The sequence below is a fragment of the Microtus pennsylvanicus genome, chromosome 4, assembly GCF_037038515.1.
Source record: "Microtus pennsylvanicus isolate mMicPen1 chromosome 4, mMicPen1.hap1, whole genome shotgun sequence".
Taxonomy (NCBI): Eukaryota; Metazoa; Chordata; class Mammalia; order Rodentia; family Cricetidae; genus Microtus; species Microtus pennsylvanicus.
Window position 1 is genome coordinate 41,868,591 of NC_134582.1, and position 6,826 is coordinate 41,875,416.

General features: G+C 39.4%; 1 pseudogene; it reads left to right on the forward strand.

Moving 5' to 3' along the window:
- The first annotated feature begins 4,495 nt into the window (after positions 1-4,495).
- On the forward strand, positions 4,496-6,150 carry LOC142848979 (small VCP/p97-interacting protein pseudogene; annotated as a pseudogene).
- Positions 6,151-6,826: the final 676 nt, after the last annotated feature.

Sequence of the window (6,826 nt, forward strand, 5' to 3'; positions counted from 1 at the left end):
CCCATCATCTCTAAAAGATAGACACATTAGAAGTCAGATCTTCATGTGGTAGTTAAAATGGAGATATTGGATGTGCAACCTTATGCCTACATTGCAACTGAGAGCCAGACTTTCTATATGGAACAACCTTGAGAAGAGGAAACTGCCACTTTGTTCTCTACAGTTTCTGAGGAGCTAGAAAACCCAGGTCCCAGCAGCTTTGGCAAATTAATATCCACTCCCTTCTGTGGGAGATGAAAAGGTAAGGGAACTCTAATTTTAGTCAAACTCTCCTCCCAGCTCTTGACCTACTCCTAGGGTAAGATCTGTGGGTGCTTTGTGGAGTTCTCGCATATCCACCTGTATTTCCAGAGGCTAAGGATCACTTTCCTCTTTGACTACCAGATATAGGCTAGTTGGAAGTGAGGCAATACCTAAAATGGAAGTCATGTGTGCTGTGCGTCCCTTCCAGGAGATGATAGTAACTTGTATTTTGCTATAGGCTCACTCTGTACTGAACTCAAGAGAGGCATGGGCGTTGTGGCTATGCCTGTTTTAAACTGCTATATTGAACCACAGTACCTGTGATTTCTCCAGGAGGTAAGTTTGCATCAGATTCCCGAGGAGTAGTGATAAATCTGAGTACTAGATGCATGCTCCAGAATTTTCCTTCCTCAGAGAGACATTTTGAGATGATTGATCCTCCCAGTTATGTGTGACTCTGTGCTGGAGCAAGGCTTGTAGAGCCAGTATATCACAGCTTGCCTTGTCCATGGCTACGTATGAACTTCCTTAGTTACATGATACATGGGAATCTTTCAGCTGGTTTCTGAAAGTCTCCCAGAGGAATTGCTCGGTGCACAGTGATGCATTTACTGAATATGTTGCTGATGAAAGAGTCTCCGACCTAATATTCTGTCATTTGATGATATCTCCAGTTCTCTGACAACAGTTAGAGGTAAATGAATTTAGAATCACTAAGTTCCAAAATAAGCAACTAATTTAATAGCAGAATTGGTCCTACTTGACTTAGAAACTGCAGTCACCACAGTCATACTCACTAGAGCAGAAACATATCCTACGTGAAACAAACAAATTTGTGTCAAGTAGCTGAATCGTACAGACCCAGGTTTGCAATTGCAATAGCCTCTGTCCCTTTCAGATGGCTCCCTTCTATCTTTGTGTTCAGCATGGAGGTACCAAACCCACTTTTGCTCCTGTGTAAACTCCATTTTCACGGAAATTGTCTGTAGCTCTTGCTTAAATTAAATAGTAAAACATATATGCTATTTTCATTATAATCACACCTTAGTTATATTATTAGCTATTATCTAAAATAACAAAACAATATGATGCAATTCAGCTATAATTTTAACTTAACTTGTTTAAATGTGTTTACTGTTTTTATTGTTATTTTTTCAAAAAACAAAGAAAAATAAAATCAAATCTGTTTGCTTTTTAGGTATTTAATCACCTTCATCCTTTTGTTCTATAAATTGTACTATAACTTTATTAACTCAATATTGTGAGGAAGTATAGTGGAAACCACTTCTCGTCTTATAGAATAAAATCCTATGGTGTTGTTTACTTTACGGACTGCCTGTAACTGTAAAACTGCATACTCTTTATCAGTTTGAAGGAGAATTATTTGTGTGCTCTGAGACTGTTAGGACGACACTGTAAATGACTGACTTGGAAACCCTGGGTAGCTCCTCTGTGTACCAGAGACTTTCATGTTTCTGCTACTTATTTGTAGAAGGTGACGAAGGGAGGCTGCTGTCCTCTTGTTTGGATGTCAGTTGCAAAAAAAGAAATTGCTTTGATAGAAGCCGAGACTTACCTGATTGATTCTTTTTCCTGTTCTCTTCCTCATCCACACTGTTTCCTCTTCCTCCTCCTCCTTCTTCTTTTAAAGACAGGGTTTCTCTGTGTAGCCCTGGCTGTCCTGGAACATGCCGTATAGACCAGGCTGGCCTCAAACTCACAGAGCTCTTCCTGCTTCTGCCTCCCCAGTGCTGGGATTAGGGTGTGCATTGCCATCACCATCACCACCACAGAACAAATAGGTTTTTTTAAACCTGTGATTCTTCTTAGATCCCATTCTTATGTCATCACTCCTGCTCTCAGATGCCTTAGGTGAAAACAGATACTTTATTGATCTATGAACATTTTACCTGCTCCAAGCACTAAGAACTGTGATCTTTTGTTTTTGGAAGAAATCTTTATTACACAAAATGTAACTCTCTGCTCACACCTCTCTGAGTATATTTTCCTGGAACTGTGTTTTCATTCATAACAAAATTGTTCTGATGGCTTTCTATAATAAAAATATAATACCAAAAATTTCACCTTATATATGTTTAAATCACTTATTGTTCATAAAACGCCTAGAAACAGAGATTTCTAAGCTCCACTGATCAGGAAAGGGAGTTGGAAAGCATTACATAATAGGGAGAGAATTAGCTTAGGAATGATAGGGCTATGAATCAAATCTTGGTTGCCTGGATTCTGATATTGCATATTTCAAATGTCAGGCATGCAAATACCTGACATTGCATTGCAATCGATGTACCAAACCTAAGGAGCCTGAACCAAGACCATGCCTATGTCAGGAAGGAAACAATGAGGGATGGCTTTGATGCGGAGCACCATGGACTTAGAAGAGATTGTCTGCTGTTCTCCAATGGGGGGAACATTTCAGTATCACTGTTTTGGTGGGACAACCCGGAATCCAGATTTGAACAGCATATGTTTGAGAAATCTATTAGATGTTCAAGTCATATCAAGTGGGCAGTTGCCTGTAGTCTGGGTTCAGAGGAGAGAAAGAACATGGTCATTGCTGGTTGTAGGAATATATTTCAGACATGGCAAGAGTGAGGTAGCACATAAAGAACATGACCATGACAGATGTAGGGAGATACCTTCAGACATAGCAAGAGAGAAGTAGTAAATGAAGATGATCATCGAAGAACTAACTATCCAAGGTCTGAAGACAGAGCAGTGAAAGTCACCTGCCAGAGGTACTTGGCAGTCAGTGTGGGGATGCTGACCAGAGGATGTGGAGTGAAGTTCTAGATTGAGGTAAAGACACCTTTCTGATGAGAAAAATGGGAGAAGATAATGTCAGTATGGTTTTTATGTCACAGAAGGTGAGAAGTGAGCACTAGTTATCGCAAGGGAGGTGATATTGGTCACTTTGATAAAATTTCATTATAATCTGGCAAAATTAAATTAGAGTGAATTTATAAATAATTAATGCCCCCCCACACTCTGGTTTTTAAAGACAGGATCACTGTGTAATAGCCCTAGCTGCCCTGGAACTAGCTCTTGTAGACCAGGCTGGCCTTGAACTCAGAGATCCACCTGCCTCTGTCTCCCAAGTGCTGGGATTAAAGGCATGTGCCACAACCACCCAGCTGTTTTTCTCTTAATTATGTATAAAATAAATAATTTTTATTCTTATTAATTATACCTAATAATAAGTGGATCAATGGGAATGATGTTTAAATGATAAGCAAAATTTAAATAAAATATAATGCAATTTCTACAAAAATTAAAAGGAAGTGGAAATGTATAATACAATGCTGAGGTAAAAGATTTAAGAGACTTGTTGATGGAGGTTGGCCTAGAAAACCAAATATGGCTGGGTTATATGCTCAAATTTAGAAGAAACGGACAATCAATTCAAAGTGGTAAAAGGAGATTTATTAGTTCATATAACTAAAGCTCTGTAGTAGAGAGGCTGTGGTGTTTCAGGCTATTGTCTGGTCACTCTGCTGTGCTGCCTGCACTGTAAATTCAGCCCCACCCCTGCCCATGCAGTTCTCCCTGATTAGCCATCTACGTAGAAGAGGCTATCTTTCTCAGTAGCTACAGATTTCACATATCCATCCCCATTAGCTTAGCCTCTGCTGCTTGCCAGCAACCATTACTCTGTTCCTTGGAGTGCATGATCTAAAACTATTCTTTATGCTTCTCTTTTTTGGATGTGGAAGTGACAGCAAGCTCAGTTATTTCCAACCCAAAGGGATTCCTAGGTAGAGAGTTAGTTATAGAAAACTTAGGATTGCAGTGCTACATGCAGGGGGACTGGATGCTGGGGGCATGAAAGACATTTACCTTATAAGAAGAAAGAAAAATATTTTTGGATGGATGAATAATGGACCAGGAGAAATGAAGCATCTTTATTCCTTACCTGTAATATTTGCTGCTGCTCATTTTAGGCTCCTGGCAACTCCAAGAACTATTTATGCTGAGAGCACTGTGGTAAAGAAAAAAGGATATCTAATATTACTTCAGTGAACATTTGTCCCCCAGACTAAATTAAAAACTCCCATTTCATGCCTTTAGATACCTTTTATTCAACTCTATATGTCTTTCATCTTATAGTGTTATGTTCTCAAGTCATGGAAAGAGCCTTGAATCCACACATTTATTAGAAAAGTCTATTCTTTTTTCTTGGTGCAAGTCAAGATGCTCTTTCACTCAATTTATCCAGTAAGTGAGCATTTTAGCTATGAGGGTGAGCAAATTTTCTGGAGAGTGTGAGGGCATTGCTGAGGTGAGCACTGGCTGAGCTGTTCGGCAGGAACACTGGCGCTTTATTACTTTGCCTTCCGTCCATCCCATCCATTCCACCATTTCTACACTCGATGTCTTCAGCCATGAGTCCTTTCCTGCAACTTCCTTTTTATTTGTATTCTTGTGTCTCTGTATTTCTTTTTCACTGTCAAATTTCTCTACTACTGGCTCTGAGAGATAACAGGTATTAAAAAGTTTGTTTAAATTACCCTATCTAATCCATAGCCCTTGGAATCATGTCTACATCTTCACTTTAAAGTGTTTATTGACCGCCATTATTTTAAAGTTGCCCTTCACATCCCCAAATAATCTTTTGACCACTAAGATATATATATATATATATATAACAGGTTCTAAGACCCTGTCAATATGTATAATTCCAAACGCACTGCTTTTCTGGAAGTCCGCCTCCATATTTATTTTATCATGCTGATTTTAAACTGATTCCAGCACTGTAGTATTAACACGTAGCAAACAGAATTTGAATTTTATCCTTGCACTTCAGAACACAGAAAATAACATGACAAAAGTTAGTTGTGCGTTTTCAGCTATGGTTTCCCATATAGATCCCACATAAACCCCAATTTTCTGTTGAATTTTCTAATTTATTGTTAGGTTAAGCACATGCTTGCCACATTGATATGAAATACATGAGATGTAATAAAAGATTATAAAGCTTAGAAAAATAATCATCAAATGTAATGTCATTTCTTCCTACTTGATGCTTAAATATCTTAGAAACATGTACTTTGAAAGGGAGGAAAGACGCTGAATCATAGAACCAGAGGAAATTCACCTTGAATCATACCATTTATTTTAACTGTCAGTGAATTTTTGGTTGTTGCTTTGCTTTGTTCTATGATTTTCTGTGGTTCTATAAGAGATCTTGACATATCTCTCTTGAGACACATGGCTTCTTTCCTCTCTCTTTTGCTCTCTCTCATAAGTGAGATGTTATTCTGAAAGGCACTGGGACACCTCTGTTAAATTATATTCACTAGATGTGCAGACAATGCTATAGTGGGCTCTACCCACTCCTACTTTTTTGTTTGGCTTTAACTGATTTCCAGTTCAAAAGAACATGAAGATCACAGTTCAGTGGTCGACTTGATTGGTAGGTTGAGACATACACAACCAAACTTCCTTGAAGGTATAGTTATTAATCACTTCTTTAACAAAAAGGGAAATGAATTAGTTGGTGTCTAGACTTTCGTTTCCACAATTGTATTGTATTATATATTGTATATATAAGTATATTATTATAGTTTCATTGTTGGAAGAAATCCAAGGCTTGTTGTTGGGCAGGGCCTGCCATTCCCCCCCCCACACACACACAAAGATCTCCAGCCAGGGTAGAGGCGCCAGCTTCCCCGTGGGGCTGTGCTTCCCCTGCCCCATGGAGTCCACACTGCCATCCCCGAGCCCGGAAGCTGGCAGAGGCAGCAGAAAGAAGACAGAAAGAGGCCGCATCCTCGGGGGATTTGGGGTATCCAATCAGTGGAGGCAAAGAGGAAGAAGAAAGAACAGTTAGAAAAGCAGATGGAAATGTCGGGACCACCAGCAGGTCGATTCAGGTGGGCGGTGTCATGAAACATCACACAGTCCAGGAGTGCTGTGCCACTAACTCCAGCATCTGCAGTCAGATGGATTTCAGCTGAGTGTCTCTTCTTCAGACTGATGAAGAGTCAGACTTTGTATCGTTAGTGCCCTTGAGAGCAGTGTGAAAACTATACTAAAACTATTGGCTAAATTTTTTAAAAATTAAAAAAAGAAAGAAAAACAAAACGAGAACAAAAAGAGTTGTTTCTAGTTTTCTACTTTGGATAAATCATGTAATTGCAGAAATTTTGTGAAGTCCTCTCTGTTGTGTGGCAGCTATTTCTGGAGAAACGTGAACAAATGTCTATTCACTTCAGATAGGGAACTGACAACAAATCAAAGCTCATGTGTCATCAGTGTCCAACTTGATGTTTTGCTGGGATTACTTACAGGAATAAGGGTAGTTTACAGGAAGAGAAATTAGTCACAAACAGTTGTGTCTCTGTAGGCCACTCCAAATGGGTGACAACATAAAAAAGCTGAAAACCTGGAGATCACTGTACACCATGTAGTAGCTCAGCAGTTTGGAGAGTGCCCTTTCCTCGTGACTCAGTTGGTAAGATTCTCTTCTAGGTGGCACAGCCATTCTTTCTGTCTCGGAAGCAGTTTAGCTGATCACTGCTTCTTTCTGTCTGCTTGGCCGGTCTCTCTTCTCTCAGGTCTTTGG